At 40.7% G+C, this 21,221-nt stretch overlaps 1 protein-coding gene and 1 long non-coding RNA gene across 3 annotated transcripts in view; both read right to left on the bottom strand.

Moving 5' to 3' along the window:
• PLPP4 (phospholipid phosphatase 4) overlaps positions 1–21,221 on the bottom strand; it is a 187,244-nt gene that overhangs the window by 3,269 nt on the left and 162,754 nt on the right. The window lies entirely within an intron of this gene.
• Positions 10,669–19,959, bottom strand: LOC118146408 (uncharacterized). 2 transcript variants are annotated; one of them, XR_013524440.1, is made up of 3 exons: positions 19,889–19,959; positions 19,628–19,719; positions 10,669–19,432 (listed from the first exon to the last, which is right to left on the bottom strand). It is a non-coding gene; the product is annotated as an uncharacterized LOC118146408 (long non-coding RNA). The 2 variants fall into 2 exon arrangements; XR_004732202.3 differs by having other exon boundaries at positions 10,669–19,719.

The following is a 21,221-nucleotide window of genomic DNA, read 5'->3' as shown; positions in this document are numbered from 1 at the left end:
CAACAAAGAAAGAACTGAAGGAATCATCCTTAGGGGCCATAAGCGTCAGGCTTTTTCTTTATTTCTCAAATAAGAATTGAGTGTTCTTGCCAAAGGTGAAACAACTGCAGGAAGCAAACATATGGTTCAAAGAGGCATAAAAAGAGGCAGATTCAAAACCATTATTCAGAAATATCTGTTAAAGTTGCTCCCAATTTAAACTTTTCCTCCTACTTTCTGCTTAAGTTTTGATTTTTGTTTGTGCAATGTCTAATTATTATTGTGGCTAGTATTTTCATCCAGGGTTTTTAAACCTCAGCACTGCTGATATTCAGGATTGGATAATTATTTGGGTTTTTTGGTGGGGGGAGCTGTGCTGTGCATTATAGAATGTTTAGCAGCAGCATCTAACCACTAGGTGCTATTAGCACTCCTGCCACCCCATCCCTTCATTTTGACAACCAAAAATGTCTCCAGAGTTTGCCAAATATCCCCTGGAGAAAGGGGATGAAATCAACCCTGCTTGAGAGCCATATCATATAGACTATGATTATTGTCTACTTGTTTTTATAATTGTATATGCTGCTGATGCTTGGAAAACAAGGCCGATGTGTATGTGACATTGTTTGGCTGTGTCCCCACCCAAATCTCATCTTGAATTGTAGTTCCTATAATCCCCACAAGTCATGAGAGGGACCCTGTGGAAGGTAATTTAATCATGGGCGTGGTTACTTCCTGCTGTTCTCGTGATAGTGAGTGAGTTCTCATGAGATCTGATGGTTTTATAAGGCACTTTTTCCCACCTTTTGCTTGGCACTTCTCCTTGCTGCCGCTATGTGAAGAAGGATGTGTTTGCTTCCCCTTCTGCCATGATTGTAAGTTTCCAGAGGCTTCCCCAGTCATGCTGAACTGTTAATCAATTAAACCTCCTTCCTTTATAAGTTACCCAGTCTCGCATATGTCCTTATTGGCAACTTGAGACCAGACTCATATAGCATGGTTGTTCAGGTTATTCACTACACAAGAGTACCTGGCCAAAGATGTAAGGAGAGGCTGAATCTAAGTCATTGCTCTTCTCACCAAACCATGGGCCCTGGAATAGACTCTCTCTTAGAGGGAGAGGCTTCTAATTAAAACTTCCATAAACATGCTTTGTGGACTAGGACCTATTAGCAAAGTGATAAAAAGTCTTGAATATCCGAAATTCACCTAGCCTGGTTCCTTTAGTTTTACAGATTAGGAAATGGAGGTCCAAGAAACTCTGGAAAGGTAATTATGAAGGGTTCAACATCTAATTTAGACAGAAAACACGGATGGAAAGGGAGAATTTATTGCACTTCAAGGAGAGCACTAAAGACCACTAAACAGGAAACACAGAATTCTAAGTCACATTTGGGAGAGGGGCTCTTCTGTGAGTGGGGGAAGGAAGTCCAGCCCAGTGTGCAGGCAGGTACAAAACAGAGACGAGATAAACCCATCATATGGAAGGGAAACTGGGCATGAGGAACAGAATGGGTTATCCCTGGAGAACCTGCTGACACCCACAATTAGGCTGGGATAGCCACAGGCAGTGTCTAATTCACCTTTATAGACTCTGAGCTTGTACTAAAAGCAGAAGTATAGCAAAGCCCAATCCCGGGAAAAGCATTGTTGACTGTGGAAACCAGAGGCAGGCAGAAACAGGAAGTCCTTCTTATGAAAAGGGTAGGCTGTCCAACAGAGAGAGCATTATAAGAAGCTGCTGCTTCAGTCCCTGCAACCGTCAGAGAATTTGCCTCTTTATAAGAAAGCATGGCTAATACGACACCTACCCTCTTCCAGATAAGCCACACAACAAAGGAGATAAGCACAAGTTGTATCTTGCCACCATCCACCCTGGTGTGTCTGGCTGTACCCACTGACCCGTGGACTCATCAGCAGGAACATATCCCTTCCCAGGACAAGCAGGGCTGTGGGGCTCTGAGCCCACTGACATCCTGGCACCTCAGCACACAGACATCTATCCCAAATGCATGCTATCCTCCTTGCTCCTCCAGGTTGACTTTGCCTTGGCCAAGGGCTCAGCCTTCTCACACCCCCTCAGCAAGAATCCTGTTCAGAAAGGATGGGTTTAATAGAAGCTGTATAAAATAGCACACAAGCTCAGAAACCACCATCAGCAACTTCCTCCCCACAGCTCTAGGCTGGAACTCCATTGTAATTCTCCTTCTCTCCTCCTGCAAGGAACCTCAAGTTTCATTGGTTCCAGTTTCTCTTGTTCCTCAAGGATGATATTAAAATATTTAGGAAGCAACTACAAACCAAATAGTCCTAAGAGGTGCCCTCCAGAACACATGATCAGGCTCCCCAAGGCCCCCTCCTGGGTCAGAGGTCCAGCCACTAGTGGCTGAATGACATGCAGGCAGTGAGTTCTGGGGACTGTTACCGGCATCCTACTGGTACAGGAGTATTCAGTGTTCTAACCCTGGTAGGGTCTTACCAATGGATATCAGTCCCAAATCTTTTTCTCCTTCTTAGGGGTATAGTTTGGCTCCTACAAACTGAGACTCTTGTAGCCTTCAGGAGTAGAGGTGCTTTCCTCAGGAGGTGATGAAGAGTCCAGAGATAATCCTATAACAACATCACCTTGCAATTTTCCTTCCCACAGAGCACAGCCATGACACCTTTAAGGTCACAGCCTCACTATGCAGCCCAGGCTGCTGACTCCTCCTCTGTTCTGCCACCAAACTTAGATGTTTCTGTAGGGTCTGACTTTGTAACAATCTATAAGGCACTGACTCTGGCTTTAGTTAAACTGGAAGAATCAATCCAGCAGCAGCATGCAGCTGGGGAGTGATTTATTTCCTACAACATCTCCAGTGGGCCATAACCCTCCTCTGGCTACCATGGCATGTGGCAGAGAGCATTCTGTCAGCAGCACAGACATCCAGGGTACACTCTGGCTGTGACTTCCATGCAGGGATTTGGAAATTAGTCACTGGAGCTGCAGTAACAGTGGCATGGAAAAATACAGATACACCTTGGAAATATTGCAGGTCCAGTTCCAGACTGTTGCAATAAAGCAAATATTGCAATAAAGTGAGTCACACAGCTTTGTTGGTTTCCTAGTGCATATAAAAGTTATGTTTACATTATAGTCTATTAAGTGGGTAACACCATTTTATCTAAAAAACAATCTGCATACCCTAATTTAAAAATATGTTATTGTTAAATTATGCTAACAATCATCTGAGACTTCAGTGAGTCATAATCTTTTAGCACGTGGATGATCTCGCCTTTATGTTGATGGCTGCTGACTGATGAGGGTTCTGGTTGCTGAAGGTTGGGTGGCCCTGTCAATTTATGAAAATAATGCAACAGTGAAGTTTGCCATATCGATTGACTCCTCTTTTCATGAAAGAGTTCTCAGTAGCATGCAGTGCTGTTTGATAGCATTTTACCTATAGTAATAGAAATTCTGTTAGAAATTGGAGTCAATCCTCTCAAACTCCAACACTGCTTTATTAACTAAGTAGATGTATTACTCAAAATCCTTTGTTGTTATTTCAACAATTCACAGCCTCTTCACTAGGAGTAGATTCCATTTCAAGAAATCATGTTCTTCACTCCTCCATAAGAAGCAGCTCCTCACCCCACTAAAGTTCTATCATGAGATGATGACGATTTAGTCTCATCTTCAGGCTCCACTTCTAACTCTGGTTCTCTCGCTATTTCCACCAAATCTGCAGTGACTTTCTCCACTGAAACCTTGAGCCCCTCAAAGTCATCCATGAGTGTTGGAATCAATTTCTCCCAAACTCCTGTACATGTTGATTTTTTTTTTTTTTTTTTTTTGAGACGGAGTTTCGCTCTTGTTACCCAGGCTGGAGTGCAATGGTGTGATAGCGGCTCACCGCAACCTCCGCCTCCTGGGTTCAGGCAATTCTCCTGCCTCAGCCTCCTAAGTAGCTGGGATTACAGGCATGCGCCACCATGCCCAGCTAATTTTTTGTTTTTGTTTGTTTGTTTGTTTGTTTTTTAGTAGAGATGATGTTTCACCATGTTGACCAGGATGGTCTCAATCTCTTGAGCTCGTGATCCACCCGCCTCTGCCTCCCAAAGTGCTGGGATTACAGGCTTGAGCCACCATACCTGACCCATGTTGATATATTTATCTCCTTGCATGAATCGTGAATCTCAATGGCATCTAGAATGGTGAATGCTTTCCAGGCACTTTCAATTTACTTTGCCTAGATCTATCAGAATAATCACTATCTATTGAAATATACAGCCTTACAAAATGTATTTCTTAAATAATAAGATTTGAAAATAAAAATAACTCATTGATCCACAGGCTATAGAATGGATGCCGTGTTAACAGGCATGAAAACATTAATCTGCTTGTACATCTCCATCAGAGCTGATTTCTCATGCTGATTTCTCTTTACATGGTGTAGTAAGCTAAATGTTCCTTCTCTCAAAGGACATGTCTACCTGGATCCAATGAATGTGGCCTTACTTGAGGAAAAGGTCTTTCAAGAGTGATTAAGTTAAGGATTTGGAGATAAGATTATATCATATTAGGATGAGTCCTAAATCCTACGACAAATGTATTAATCTGTTTTCACACTGCTGATAAAGACATACCTGAGACTGGGTAATTTATAAAGAATAAGAGGTTTAATATACTTCAGTTCCATGTGGCTGGAGAGGCCTCAGAATCATGGCAGAAGGTGAAATTCACATCTTAACGTGGTGGCAGGCAAGAGAGAATGAGAGAGCCAAGTGAAAGGAGAAATGCCTTATAAAACCATCAGATCTCATGAGACTTACTATCACAAGGACAGTATGGGGGAACCACCCTCATGATTCAATTATCTCTGACTGGGTCCCTCTCAAAACATATGGGAATTATGGGAGTTACAGTTCAATATGAGATTTGGGTGTGGACACCACGAAACCATACCAGCAACATCCTTATAAGAGAAGAGAATTTGAGGGAAAAGAAACAGAGAAGAGAATGATGTGATGACAGAGCTAGAGGTTTGAGTGGTGAGTGGACAAGGTTGGGAATACCGAGGATTGCTGGCAGCTACCAGAAGCTAGGAGAGGGGCATAGAGCAGATTGAGCCTTAGAACCAGTCCTTCTGACACCTTGACTTTGGACTTCTGGCCTCCAAGACTTTGAGACAATAAGTTGCTGCTGTGCTAAGTTGCCCAGTTTGTGGAAATTTGTTATGGCAGCCAAGAAAAATGAATACACAGAGTAATTGGTGACACAGTTTGGAGAGTGGCATCAAATGCTGGCTTTGACATCAGAGTAACCTGTATTTGGATTTAAATTGTACCTCTGCCATCTTGTACTTGTACACCTTAGACAAGTGAGTTTTCAGTGTTCCCTTCTGTATACTGGGGATAGTAAATAATATTTATTTCATGAGGTTATAAAAACAAAATGAGAGATGCTTGCAGAGAATGTGGCACATAGTAGATATCAGATGAAGTTCAGGTTATTATCAGAAGCTGTTTTCAGAAGTTGGGTGAACACTGAGGTTAATGACTATTTACAGGGAAGACAGGAAGTGACACAAGCTCCTTTATAAAGAGGCATTCCAGAGGGACACAGTGGCTCCTCTTCTGAGAAGTAGGGACAGAAGACATTTGGAAGAAAAACTGAAGGAAGTCTATTAGCTGTATTTAGAAAAGGAGATGGGAGAAAAAGAAAGAGATAGTGTAGGCTGAGAAAGACATGGGGGAGGACAAGTTTAAAAAAACAAAACAAGTATTGCTATTTTGGAAGATGAATGGAGGGCTGTTGCTCTATGTTTCAGAGGAGGATGGAAATGAGGAAACTATTATTTTAGAGGATAGAAGGAGAACGGCTATAATTATGAAGGGAGTGTACATATCACCTCCTGCTGGGTGATCAAACAAAAGTGTTCTGGGGAGGAAGTGGAAAGGAGAGGCCCAGGGAAGGATGAGTTTTCTAAGCAGGATGCCTCTAAGTATCAAAATGGGCCCAGGAGATACCTGCCCATCACCTGGGGCTGGCAGCAACAATAGGTCACAGAGAAATTTCCCAGTAATGGTTTGACATGAAGAAAACAGCATAGCCTTGAGGCACATTCAGCAGAAACTTAAAACTATGAAAAGACAGAACAAAATGTGTCTCTCAGTTCTAATCAATATTGAGCTAGTTCTTGAGCTGTGATTTTGACAGTTAAGAGAGTAGAGCGTGGTCTAGAAGAAAAAAACAGCTTGGGCAAAGGTAGTGAGTTCATCAAGGGGGTTTGGGAGGAGAAGATGGCTGCAGCTTTGTGCAAGGCAGAGGTAGGAGAGATCGGGGAGAAGAAGCTGGGCATCGATTACTCCTGAGCAAGAGACTGCAGTGAGCAGCACTCAGGAAGAGCATGTCAGAAGCTCTGCATAGAATCAACAGGATAGGGAGGATACAGGCGGCAAAGAGGCCATTTAGGAAGCACAAAACCCAGGTTAGAGGCAGGGGCCGAGGAAGGCAGGGCAGGATAAGGGTGGATGCAATGACCCTATGGAAGTAGAACTGACAAATGAGGCAAGGGAATAAACTTGGGCTGCGATGTGAAGGGACTAGGTCTGGGAGTGAGAGACAAACAAGAGCCTAAGCAGGTCCCAGGTTTCAACAAGAGAGGCTTGGGGTTTGCATCATCACAGAAACAAGGAGCTCCTGGGAGGAAGGGAAGCTGAGAATGGAAGGAGCTCTTTAGTTCAATTTGAACATCCTTGATGATCTCCAAAGGTTCTTCCTTCACTAGATGTCACAATTTACTAGGTTGGTGCAAAAGTAATTGCTGTTTCAGATCATGAATTTTAAATCATTGCAACTAGGCTCAAACACATTTTCATTAATCAAAATAGGAACCATTCCAATCAACACATATTTGCCAATGAGAAATAAGTTTGTTTATTGCTGTAGTATGAAAGTTCGTGCTTCAAGATTTGACAAACTCTTAGAAAGCATTTTCTGCATCCTGCCGATTGTGGGATCATTTGCAAAAAGTTGTAGAGATTCATGAAAAAGTGGTAGCTGGTTGGTGAGAGGTCAGGTGAATACGGCAGATGAGGGGAAACTTCATAGTCCAATTCATCAACTTTTGAAGCATAGGTTATGCTATGTGTGGCCAGGCGTTGTCATGGAGAAGAACTGGCCCTTTCTATTGATCAATGCTGGCTGCAGGCATTGCAGTTTTCAGTGCATCTCACGGATCTGCTGAGCATACTTCCCAGATGTAATGGTTCCACCTGGATTCAGAAAGCTGTAGTGGATCAGATCAGCAGCAGACCACCACACAGCTACCAGGACCTTGTTTTGGTGCAAGTTTGGCTTTGGGAAGTGCCTTGGAGCTTTTTCTCATTCCAACCACTGAGCTGGTCATTGCCAGTTGTCATATAATATCCACTTTTTGCCACAGGTAACAATCCGATTGAGAAATCGTTCACTGTTGTTGTGTAGAATAAAAGAGGGTGACACTTCAAAACAATGATTTTTCTTTATTTCTGCTCAGCTCATGAGGCACTCACTTATGGAACTTCTTCACCTTTCCAATTTGTTTCAAATGGCGAAGGACAGTAGAACGGTCAACGTTGACTTCTTTGGCAACTTCTTGTGTAGCTGTGAGGAGGATCAGCTTCGATGCTGCTCTCAGTTGGTCATTGTCAACTTCCGACGGCAAGCCACTGTGTTCCTTATCTTCAAGGCTCTTGTCTCCTTCACAAAACATCTTGAACCACTACTGCACGCACGCTTGTTAGCAGTTCCTGGGCCAAATGCCTTGTGCAAGTTGTCTCCGCTGTTTTACAACCCATTTTGAACTCAAATAAGAAAACTGCTCGAATCTGCTTTTTGTCTAACATAATTTCCATAGTCTAAAATGAATAGCAAGTAGTAAGTCTTTAGCAAAAAAAAACATAAAGAGAGAAAGGCCCATAATAAAGATGTATAACTTAACCACATTTATTTAAGAATGTATTGCAATATCAAGCATCAAATTCCAACAACGCAAAACCACAATCACTTCTGTACTCATTTTAATACATCAGCTAGTTTCTTGTCACTTAGAATGTGGCCCTGGACCCAGCAGCCTCAGCATCACCTGGGAGCTTGTAAGAAATGCAGATTCCCAGGCCCTCTTGTGCCCTCCAGCCACTGATTCAGAATCTGCATTTTAATGAGATTCTCCAGGGGATCTGAGTGCACATGAAAGTTAAGCCAAATGTAATCTGTTCTTTCTTTCCTTCTTCTTTGGTGTTTCTTTTAAAGGAAGGAAAAAGACCTCTCTCTCCCCTGCTTTATATACAGGTGGCCATTAGTGACATATACTTCATAGCAACAATATTACCCCATAATATTACTCATTGTGGATTTGGAATGTTACCCTGAGCCTTCTTTAGTTGGTTGTCATTCATCTGCTAAGTTCTCTGCTCTCTCCTCGTAAGTAAGAGGAAAACTGCTATCACCTTTCCTTACTCAACTGACAAGGTTGACTCCATCCAATGGAGTAAAGGAGTACCTCTCAGAGATGTAAGTCTTTTTTTTCCCGCTAATAAGATTAACCACATTGTCTGCTGCCTTGGAGTTTTCTAAGAAACATTCATTCTCTCTCTCTTTCTCTCTCTCTGTACACACACAGACACACACACACGAGTTTTCTTTTTTCTTTCCAACATAACATAAGTACTACTCCCAACCTATTGCTGCCCATATAGTACTTTGGAATTATGACTCAAAAGAACTTAGAAGATAAGAAAAACACTTTTGTTCTGGTTTCTGAATAATCTTTAAAACACAGTAAGTGTCGACCCAAGACTATGGACTGCCCCTCATGGGCTAAAGCCAGCCAGCAAACATATTTTATTCAGCCCCTATGGTGTTTCCTTAAAAGGTTTAAGTGAGAGTCAATACCTAAGAATCGAGAGCTTTACTTAAAAGCCAGAGTACTGGCATCTCTTGAGAACTTAGAAGCTCTGGTGATGCTGGGTGCACATTTGAGTGCGGCCTCAGGGAGTTTGAGGCAAGGGGCTGCTGATGCTTTAAAGGATTCATCAATCATTGCCACAGCCCACCTTACCTACCACTTCCCTCATTTACATCACCTGCCTGGGCCTTGTAAGCCAGACACAACAAAGTAGATGCCATCAATGGGCGATATAGTATGTTTCTGACCTCTCTCCCTGCAGGCCCTAGTGCTGAAATGCTTCTTGAAACCACTCTGTTGAATAGCACCTGGGGGGCATTCCATTCCTTCTCCCTGTGCCCTTGACACAGCCAGACCCTGTGTATTGTATGTTCTCCATTCCTGTTGCTCCCCTTCAAACAATCTTGCATTAATGTCCTTATTTTTACAGATGAAGAAACTGAAGTTTTCTGGATCTTCAGGAATAGTACATAAGACTACTCTCGGATGAGCCTGTCTTTGAATCTCAATGCTACTATCTCCCAGCTCTGTGATCTTAGGGAGGCTTCTAAACCATATTAGATACTACTTCCTTTACAAATAAAATGTTAAAGGTATCTACCTCCTCGAGTTGTTGTAAGAATTAAATGAGTTAATACATATAAAGTACATAGCACCAATAAGCACTCAATAAACGTAGCTATTGTTATAACTCAGAGAAATTAAATGGCTTGTCCAAGGTCACACAATTACTAAATGAGGGAGCTGATATTTAAACTCTAGACTGCCCATACTCTTTAACTTAGGTTCTGTTTCCTAAGCCACACTGTTTTTAACCCTATATTAGAAGGCTTTACTCCAACTGAAAAAAAAATACCTACAAGGCACCTAATATGTGCAAGGCCTTATGGACACAGATGAACCTTTGAAAATTACTCAAAGTCTTACTAATAAGATAGTGTCTTATCCTTATCATTACATTTCTTCTACTTATTTTTTGTTCTTGGTTTTCTATCTTGAATTGAAAGCAAATCATTGATTTTATATCTTTCTTCTTTTAAAATATAAATATTTAAAACTATAAATCTTCCTCTAAATATTGCTTCAACTTTCTGCTAAAAATTTTGATATGTTGTGTTTTTATTTTCATTCATTTTAAGGTGTTTCTAATTTTTCTTTTGATTTCTTCTGTGAATCATAGGTTATGTAGAAGTGTGTTTCTGAATTTGCAAATACTTGAAAAATGTTCAGATATACTTTAGTTAGCAATTTCGAAGTCAATTCTATTTTTGTCAGAGAACATACTCTATGATTTTTATTTTTTTAGACTTATTAAGACTTCTTTTATGGCCCAGCATATAGTCTATCTTGGCATATGTCTCATGTGCACTTAAAAAGGATGTGTATTATGCTATTTTTGGGTTGAGTGTTTCATAAATGTAAATTGAGTCAGTTGATTGATGATTTTATTCAAATCTCCTATATCCAATGTTCGTACCTAATTTTGGTTTCGGTTAGTTTGGTCTATAAATTATTAAAAGAGGAATGTTAAAATCTCCAGTTATAGCTGTGACTCTATTTCTCCATTCAGTTCTGCCAGCATTTGCTTAATGTGTTTTAAACTCATTATTAGGTGCATGCATATTTAAGATTGATATGTCTTTCTAATGAATTAACTCCTTCATCAATTGTCTATTTAATATGACCACTTCAGCTTTCTTATGATTAATACTTACATATATATTTTACAGACCTTATTATTAATTTTTCTGCCTTTATATTTAGAGTGAATTTCTTGAAGACAGCATATAGTTGAGTTATATATTTTTATCCATTCTGACAATCTTTGCCTTTTAATTGTAATGTTTAGGCCATTTACATTTCATGCAATTATTGACATGATTGGGTTTAAATATACCATCTTGTTTTTGTTTTCTGTCTTTTTATCTGCTCAGTTTTGGATTGAGTATTTTTAGCATTTCATTTTACCTCCTCTATTAGCTTATTATCTTTATCTCTTTCCTAAGGTGATTGCTCTAAAATGTATAATATGTGTCTTTAACTCATCAAAGGATACCCAACATTACACTTCTTCAGGTATAACCTAAGAACTGTCTATTATTATACCCTAATCCGAATTATTGTTGTTTTATCCCTTCTCCTATATCATAAACACACAATATATAATACTTTTATTTATACACAAAGTAACTTGAACCATATATTTAAATGCAAAAGCAAAAACCAAAACTTCTAAAGGAAAACAAGACAGAATAAAGAGTACCTTAGAAAAGAAAAATTTTTTGACAAAACACAAAAAACACCATAAAGGATTAAAAAAAAAAGAAAAGCTGCACTTTATCAAAATTAAAATCTTCTATTTTTAAAAGGACACTTTAAAGAAAATGAAAAGGCAAATGACAGACTGGGAACCAGTATTTGAAATAAATCTATATGAAATAGGACATGTAACCAAAATACCTAGAGTACTCCTACAACTCAATAATAAGAAAAGAAACAACATGGCTAAAAATTGGTAAAATACTGAAAACATCCACACACAGAAGACTGGCCAATAGATACATGAGAATATGCTCAATATAATTGGTCATCATGGAAGTACAAATTAACAACACAATGATATACCCACTAGGAGAGCTAAAATTTAAAAAGACTGTCAAGACAAAGTGTTACTGACGATGTGCAGCAAGTTGAATTTTCATACATTTCTGGTAGGAATGGGAAATGGTACTGTTTGCAAACTTTTGGAAGTTCTTTCCTTTTTATAAGGCCAACCCTATTCTTATCCTTTGACCAAAAATTCTACTCTATTTTCCAAAGAGAAATAAAAACATACTTGAACAAAAATCTTAAAAACAAACATTCATAGCAGCTTCATTTATAGGAGCCAAAACCCAGAAACTTCTCAATGTCCACAAACAGGTGAAGGAGAAATGTTTATATATTCATACAATGGAATACACTCAACCATAAAAAGTAACAGCAATAAAATAACTAATGATATACACAACAAACAAGATCATCCTAATAGACATGTTGAACAAAAGAAGTCACACATAAAAGAACGTATGCCATTAATTGCATTTATATGAAACTCTAGAACCAGCAAAACTTATTGATGGTGATAGAAATTGGATCAGTGGTTGCCTGTAGGATACAGATTAATTCTGAAGGAGTGAAAGTGACTTTCTGAAGAGAAAAAATGTTCTACGTTGGAGTAGCAGTTAGACAGCTGTATATATTTGTCAAGAGTCATCAAACTGTACTCTTAAAATCTGTGCATTTCATTGGTATAAATTATACTTCAATAAAGTTGATTTAATAAGTTCTTCTCCCATTGAGACAACCTAGAGTAAGAATATAACTGCCAAAGAAAGATAGATGCAAATGAGTCATGCTGAAAAAGCAGACAGCAGTAGCAGCCTCAGCTAGCCCCTTCCAGCAAGCAGCTAGCATCCTGCAGGGCATATTAGAACAGGGCAATATCTTTCAAAGAAATAAAGTAACTGAAAACTCATGGTGTTAGAGGATATACTTTGAGCAATAGCGCAACTACAGAGGCAACATCCCAACCCTCAGTCACAAGGGCCCTGAGAAACAAAGTGGATATTTCACAGGGCAGTGGGGGTGGGTGATGATGGCTTAGGGGCATACAGGTGTCTCCATTGTTCTGGGGAAAAGGAAGAGTCCAGAAAGACCAAACTATTCCTCTAGCTACAAAAGTTGAGAATTTGTTGTTGTTGTTGCTGTTGCTATTGGTGGTGGTGGTGTGCAACATGTGTGTCAATGTGTGCAGGTGCATTTTAACCAACTTCCTAGGATGGACAATCTGGAGTTGGAAGTCGGAATTACACAGGGCCTTCATAGCTGGTTAATCTGCATCTAGTTTTCCTTCAAGAGTGAAGGTTCAGACATTTTCCTGGTATTTCTCTGATGTCTTTAGTCAAGAGAAAGCATGTAGACATAGCATTTGGGTGGACCCTATGAGGCTTATTAAATCAAAATTCTGAAAGTCAGAATTGCTAAAATCAAATTAACTGCTACAAATTTTATCTTCATATGGTTTCTTTCTGGGTGGAATATAAAATATTAAGCAAAATTCTGGGATCTTTTCTGTTTCTTCTGTGGTTTTTAAACTCCGGACAGTTATATCCATGGACAACATTAGCTGAGTATCAGACCTTGTGAAAAGACAGGCATTATCCACGTGTACAGGGGAAAGCTTTGGCAAGCTTCTTAATGTGAAGATGCTATCATGTTCTTCAGTCAGCCTTGAGAATTGCAAATACAACCCAGATATGGAACCAGGATTTACCTTCCTCAAAAGGATCAAAGGATTCCAGCATTTGCAGCTGAAACTGCAAACAACTAATAATCATTATACAATTCCATTTGACAGTAATTAATATTTATTATTTTTACTGCTTTGTGACATTTCCTCAGGCTTGTTTTAATTCTTTCAGCAAACTTCCCTTTATTCTCCTCTTCCAAACAATTTTCAAGTTCCTGCCCCAGCTTACATAAGAGAGAATGATACTTCAGTGGCCCACCCACTTGATTAGGAATAAGCTCCAAGAACAAAATATATGCTGGCAGGAAACCACGCATCCAAGTAAGCATCCTGGCACACGTGATAGAGCAAGCCTGTAGGGGAGATCGGCTGGAGCTGAGCTCAAAGGCTGAAAAAGCAATGGAAAGGACAAGTAGGATCTTTCTGACTGGCGGACTGCGGAAGGAGTTAGCTAAGGAAAGCAATGGAGCCAGGGTTGAGGATGTCCACTAACCATAGACAATTGCTTGCTTGGTATAATATGAAAAGCCCCATCTAACACAAGTCACTCCCATTGTCCTTCCCTGCTGAACAAAGACATCATTTATTCATGTGCAGCATGTCCAGGCTAATAAGTACTCAGGATCTTGGGAGGAAAATACATAGTCCATGTTCATTTACTACATCAAGATTAGCAACTGTTGTCATCCCTCAAAAAAAGGAGGAGGGATAAGGTGAGGAAAAATAACTAATGGGTACTAGGCTTAATACCTGGGTGATGAAACAGTCTGTACAACAAACCCCCATGACACAGTTTACCTAGATAGCAAACCTGCATGTGTAGCTTGAACTTAAAATCACTGGTCATTAGAGAGATGCAAATCAAAACCACATTGAGATACCATCTCACGCCAGTTAGAATGGCGATCATTAAAATATCTGGAGACAACAGATGCTGGAGAGGATGTGGAGAAATAGGAACACTTTTACACTGCTGGTGGGAGTGTAAATTAGTTCAACCATTGTGGAAGACAGTGTGGCGATTCCTCAAGGACTCAGAAATAGAAATTCCATTTGACCATTACTGGGTATATATCCAAAGGACTATAAATCATTCTACTATAAGGACACATGCACACGAATGTTCATTGCAGCACTGTTTACAATAGCAAAGACCTGGAACCAACCCAAATGCCCATCTATGATAGACTGGACTGGGAAAATGTGGCACATATACACCTGCATGGAATATTATGCAGCAATCAAAAATGATGAGTTCGTGTCATTTGTAGGGACATGGATGAATCTGGAGAACATCATTCTCAGCAAACTGACACAAGAACAGAAAATGAAATACCACATATTCTCACTCATAGGCGGGTGATGAACAATGAGAACACATGGACACAGGGAAGGGAGTACTACACACTGGGGTCTATTGGGGGGAATAGGGGAGGGACAGTGGGGGGGGCTGGAAAGGGATAGCATGGGGAGAAATGCCAAATGTGGGTGAAGGGGCAGAAGGCAGCAAAACACACTGCCATGTGTGTACCTATGCAACTATCTTGCATGTTCTGCACATGTACCCCAAAACCTAAATGCAATAAAAAAAAGTTTAAAATAAAAAAGAATAAAGAATGCTTCAAAACAACACATAAACAAAAGTACCTCTGGGTCAAGGGTGAGTCAGTATTGATAAGGGGAAGGGGAAGAAGTGTTTATGCCCGGCTTAGAGTGTTATCAGGGTGAGAGTCCTAGACAGGGAAAGCCAGGACATACCCAGACAACACACCTCTATTATTCTTCCCCATAGTGGATTTATTTTTATAAATGTTTTGCCACTAAGTTACAGTATCCTCTCCAACCCCAATCTCTGGGTTCTGTTTTCCATTCAACAATGTAAATATCTGATGAACTGTTGGCAGCAGAAACAGTGCAACATGTGTATGCAAAGACTAGGAAGCTAAGAACTTCCATTCTGGCCATGACAGAGTAATTGGAAGCTGATATATTTCCCTACCATAAATTACTGGAAAACTAAATAGAATATATAAAACTACTTTCAGGCACTGGACAACAGTTAGCATAAGACCATAGTCCCTGAGAGAAGATAAATAACAAGGTAAACCCCACAACCACCCCAGATTTCTGCCTGGAGGCACTTTCCAGGCCTCAGTGCCCAGAGAGATGCCAAGGAGAACACAGCAGTTTCGGTGAGCTGATGAGACAGAGATCATAGTTTAGAGCGACTGAGGCAGCTTTGCAAGGTAGAATACCAGAGAGGAAAGAACTGTACCAAAAAAAAGCTCCAGAAATCTGCATTGGTGTCTCTATGGTTTCTGGCTGAAAACTGGGCTGCGTATTTTCAGAGTAAAACTCCATAGAACTGGTCAAGAACTGCTACCTCTAAGCTGTGAGCGGCACAATTCCCAGAGCTCATTCAGGGTTGCAAGACACTTTAGTTCCAACCAGCCAGAGCAGAGAGACCTGGTTAAAATCCCAGAGCATTTATTAGAGACTTCATGAGAGCCATGCCGTTGTATTAGCCCTTAGGACCACTCTAATAAAACTTAAAAACAAACCTCAGAAAAAAAAAGAAAAAAGAAAAAGAAAAAACAATTTGATGCTCAACTAACAACTTTCTGCCAAAGCAAAGTCCAAATCTCTTTAAAGGAAGGTAGCAAAATCCAAATACTCAACAAAGTAGAATTTACAGTGTTCAGCACCCAGTTAAAAATTACTATACAGGCCAAGAAATTATAGTCTATACAACCAAAAGAAAAATTAGGCTATATAAACAGAAACTCAAAACCTAAAACCTTAGGTATATTTTTGTCTCTTTTCCAAATTCCTCTGCTCAGTTAGCAATTGATTTTATCCCTGTCAGACTCTCTGAATATGAAGTCACTCATGTTTATTTCTCACTTAATGTGCTTAACAGCTAATTAACTAGATGTTTACAAAATGTTCTTAGAGGCCAGCAGACAGCCTCTGCCTTGAAACAGCCAAAGGCTGGGCTTGCTTGGTTGAGAGAAGAAAAGCCTCTCACCCATGACACATGAAAATAATTAATACTTGATTAATTCCTTCCTGGGACTTGATGTGCCTATCTCCTTTTCAGCCCTTAGGAACTTTTTGAAAGCATCTTTCATCCTCACTTCCCCACCCCATACCTATAGTGATTTCCAAGTAAAAGAGTGAGAAAACACATAGCAAATATTGACAAGCTCCCAGAAGAAAGTAGAGAGACGCAAAATTGAGACTCTTACATGGATGATGCCTTGGTTTTCCCTGTTATGCTTGGGGAGTTATGCCAAATTATTTCCTTGGCTTTAGTAAGCACATTAAAAAGTGACCTAACATTCTGCAACTATGGTTTTACAAATAGCCACCTAGCACAGCCTGAAGAAAGTGGCCGTCAACATGTTCATAGCATATATTATCCCCAGAACAGGTGGGAGGAGAAACTGTTTTTCATCAGAACTTTTAAGCAGTAGCTCAGACTTTGCTTAGCTTCATGAAAATGTGGTCAAAGCAAATGTAAGCCTTTATTTTAAATGTAATCATCCCTCCTGCTCAGAAGGCTCTTTACATGGAAAGTTAGGTGCCAACGCAACTCTAACCATAAGACGGATGCTTGTTCAATCTCAGAATACGCTGAAGCTCACTGGATCGCAGAACCACACAACAGCTCCGAGTGTTATGATGCTGTATGTCCTGCAGTTTAAGTGGCTTCTGCAGTGCCTCTTACTCATGTCATTGTGTGGGTGGCAGTGTTCCGGCCAACAATGACCATGGGATTGGGCATCCTTTATAATCATCTTACTAGGTTCTGAGAGTTATCCAGAACTGACAGCGCAGGGCTGCTTACAGATGCAAATTAGAAGGGCGGCTCAAATAATTCCTAGATAATGAGGGGAAGGGCTTGTGATTTAACTTTTACCCACTGTGGTTCCTGTGGAGTTTGTGGAGGGAAGTAATTGCCTCATTGCTGCAAAGTGTTAACTTGGTTTGTGCTTTGGTGTTGCTGCTGCCATCGTTTTTTCCTATTCTGAACTCTGTATGAGTCTAAGGGTCATTTGTTACCAATAGCTCAAGATTCTTTCAGGTATTCTATTAAGATGACTGCTTAATTTCCAAGAGTCGAATGCGACACAGAGAGTCTAAGTAGTTAGTCTAACATTTTCCTCAATGTTTAAATTCCCCTGTCAACATATCCTATATGTGTTTGGTCTCTGCTGGAAAGTCTCCAGACAGGGAACTCACTATCCACTGGCAAGCCCATTTCTCTATTAAGAAAGTTCTTAAAACTGAACTAAAGCCTCTTTCCTACTCATTGGTTCTAACCCTTCCTTCTGCCACGCAAGAAATAAGCCCACTCAGCTTTGCACATGATAGCTCTTGCTGCATTATACGATGCCCAATCTCAGCAGCCACTTCTGAAGACCTGTCAGACCCCAAGTGTCCTTTTCTGTAGCTGTTAGGCCTCCAAGTCCAGGCCTGACCATTTTAGCCTTGGTGACCTGCACATATACCTCTGGATGGTCTCTAGAAACCAGAATGTCTGAAGCAATCACAAGTAACCAGCTGGCCACAGAAAGAAGTAAAACAATTTGTTCCTGCCTCAACTAATTGCTCTGCAACCTGCATCCATTATTCCTGTTCAACCTTGCAAAAATATGCCCCCCGGACACTGGGTCTCTCAAGACCCGCACCCCTGTAACTATGTAATCTACTGCACCCTCCCCTCTGACTGTAACATACACTCCCCACCCTTATGATCATGCCTGTTTGTAATAAATGATCCCATACCCTTGTGATCATGCATCCCATGATACCCTTCCTTTCCCTAAGATAGATTACCGACGCCTACCCTTGATGTCATGCATCCCGTGATGTCTTCCTTATCCCTAAGACAGATTACCACTTTTAGCTAACCATTTGCTCCAACCTATATAACCAATCCCCTCTCCTACCCGCTTTGCGTAACTCCTTTCTTGAACTTGACCCACTTATACCCAAGCACAAAATAAACAGCCCTGTTGCCCACACAAAGCCTGCCTGGTGGTCTCTTTGTGCTAGCAGCATGTGTGACACTAGCCAATAATACAGCAATAGGATTCTGACTCTCTGGGTTTCTGTTTCTTTTTTGCTCTCATTATTTCTCTGATTAAAAAAAAAATCCTCCATTCTTCCTTCCTTCTTCTCCGTTTCTTCTTTCCTTTCTCTCCCCTCCCTTTCTCTCTATTACAAAACATACACAATTTAAAACATTGTCCAGAAACACCATCACAGACCTCCACAAGTCTCTACAGTCTCTTTGGTAGTACTAGACTCAAATCTGCTCCTCATAAGCATTGCTTTCTTGCTCCATTAAAAAAAAAAAAACTCAGGTCCTATTTGCCTATGAAATCACGGTAAAAAGTTATCTTTGGGGTCTTACTTTTTCCAGAATGCCAATTCTGGTCTACTGAAGCTAGACCTCACCTTTTCATTTCATGACACAACTGCTTTCTTCAGAGGACAAAATGGAGCTGAGAGTCAAAACAATTACTTGGTCAAATTCAGATGACAGACTTTTTTGGTCTTAGCAGCTGATAGAAGAAAAAAATATTAACACAAAACTTGCTGATGGGTGTCCAAAGCCTCCACAGCCTCATACACAGTGCAGACGTGGCCTTTGAGGGCACACCAAGCTTGGTAACTTCCTTGCCCGCTAAACTTTGGTACTTCTCTTCTCAGGAACATAAGCTGGGATCCTAGAAACTCCCCATCTGCCTGCAGGTGAATATGTTATTTGAGAGAGAAGGCAGTTGCTACAATTCTTCATGAAAAACTGACATTGTAATTGCTAAAATAATTTACAAATGATGTTTAATGTGTTTCATTATTGCTTGTGATACTGATGACGTATTAACCTACTTTCTTCTTATTTCCATTGGAAAACACAAAGACCTGATTTTTCCCTCAGATCACATCAAAGTTACGATAGAGTTAAATGTACATTTATTTATTTATATACAGATATTTGGATAAGTTGAACAGCCGCATCCCTACATTTTCTAAAATGACATAATGGACATCAATAACAGGGTAAAATTGTGGCTCTGAGCCATCAGACAGAAACCGACATTGCAGCCCAGCTGTGTGTACACAAACACTCAGGCTGATGAAGGAAGGCGGTGGAATTCAAACCAGCACATCTCGCCGCTTTGCATTCAGCCTGCATCACCCAGCACAGAAAAACAGCGTGCTAATGAGAAAGAAAGTTGAATACCGTAGAGTTCCACTTTACAGGTTCCTAACATTAGCTGGACAAACTGAGGGCTGATGGTGAGCAAGGGAACCTGCCAGGAGCAAATGAAACTGCCACGAAGGAAATGCCAGGCTCAGATAGACCCCACTCAGGAGGAAGGAAACCAGTGAGAAGGGAGGAAGTGGGCCCTACCTCTGCTTAGGACCTGGACTCATGGTTACTGTCCCTTGCTGAGAGCAATGTCCATTCTGTTCAGTCGTGTGGGATGCAAACTTTGACCAAACCTTGTTGAAGAGGAAAAGAGAATGGATTGGCTCAAGTACCTGAAAAGCCCAGGGCAGGGCTGATTTTGGGCAAGGTGGGTTCAGAACCCAAGTGATGACAGGAGTTCACTCCACCCATGTTTTGCCTCTGATTCCTCTGCCTGGGATTCACCCAGAAGTAGATGCCCACCTTCTGCAGTAAGATGGCTGCAGCTGTCCAGGTTCCCCATTCCACCCTCATAGAAACCCTAGCCAAAAGAGAGTTCCTCTTTTTCAATGGTTCCAATTGAAACCGTTGAGTCTCAGTAGCTCTGATTGGTCAGCTGTGGGTCACATGTTCATTCCTGAACCAATCACTATGGTTAGAGAGATATGATATTCTCATTGGCCAAGCAGAGTCACATGCTCATCTCTGAAGCTAAGGTGGGGTCACATTGACCACTTGGGCAGGGGAAGACTGAATGTTCTCAAAGAACAGTTGAATTCTATCAAGGGGTCCGTGATGTAGGACAGCCAACAAAAATAGGTAACCACCTTAGGTTAAAAAACTGCCTGAAGGGAGGGGTTAGGGTTTACAGATGGCAAGGAACTCCTAGATACAAGGCTAAATAGTGGCTTCAGTAGTCATCATCCCACATGTATCCATGCAGACTAACGGATTCCGTAATGAATTAGGGCTCTGCACTTACCAGCCGTCATTCTGCCATGCCCATTGTTGAGCACTATGGCTCCCAAGTTGATCTTGCCATGAGATTTAATCAAGGACAAGTAGAATAAATTCGTCTTCATGATCAGCCAGTCAGATGCTTTGAGGACTAATAATGCTTAAAATCTATAGTGACCGTCCTTAATTATTCTTTCAGCCTGTAAGTTTTCATGTTTTCTTTACTGACTTTTAATAGTAAAACCTGCTGACTTTTAATAGGGAAACCACTGTTCTGACTCATTATTTATATCAGGTGTGTTTCCAGTGTGAACTTACAAAGTGGTAGACATTTATTGGTTATGTTTTATTAAAAGTATGAGGATCGTTATATCTAAGTTTGTTAATTATGTTGATACTTCTCCCAAGTGTTCTATTACTCTTAATGTCAGACAACTGGGAGAAGTTGTTCTGAAAGTCATAGAGAGCAGACAAGAGCCGTTTAACTGATGTATTTATTTACTTAAGAGGTCATGAACTGGCAGTGTCTTCTCTCCAGAATCTCTTAGTCATTTCTGCTGACTCACAGCAATTCCCTCTCTGAGCAGAAGTTCCCATGAGAGAAGCCCCCAGCAGATGGTGATTTCAACTGATAGAATAATTTTGGATGATGTTTACAAAGCAAGGGGGTCTTGTGACTCTCATCAGCAGGCCAGTGTCAAGTAGAAGAGACCAGGCCTGGCTACTGGCCATAGGCTTGGCTGGAATTGGCAAAGGTGCCATTTTAACTTCCACACCCTGCTCATGACTACCCACTCTACTCCTAACCAAGCTATTCATGCCACAAATACCTGACTGCAGATATCGGGGCATACGTGAG

This window comes from Callithrix jacchus, chromosome 12 (genome assembly GCF_049354715.1).
Source record: "Callithrix jacchus isolate 240 chromosome 12, calJac240_pri, whole genome shotgun sequence".
Classification (NCBI taxonomy): domain Eukaryota; kingdom Metazoa; phylum Chordata; class Mammalia; order Primates; family Cebidae; genus Callithrix; species Callithrix jacchus.
This window is presented reverse-complemented; position numbering and strand designations above follow the sequence as displayed.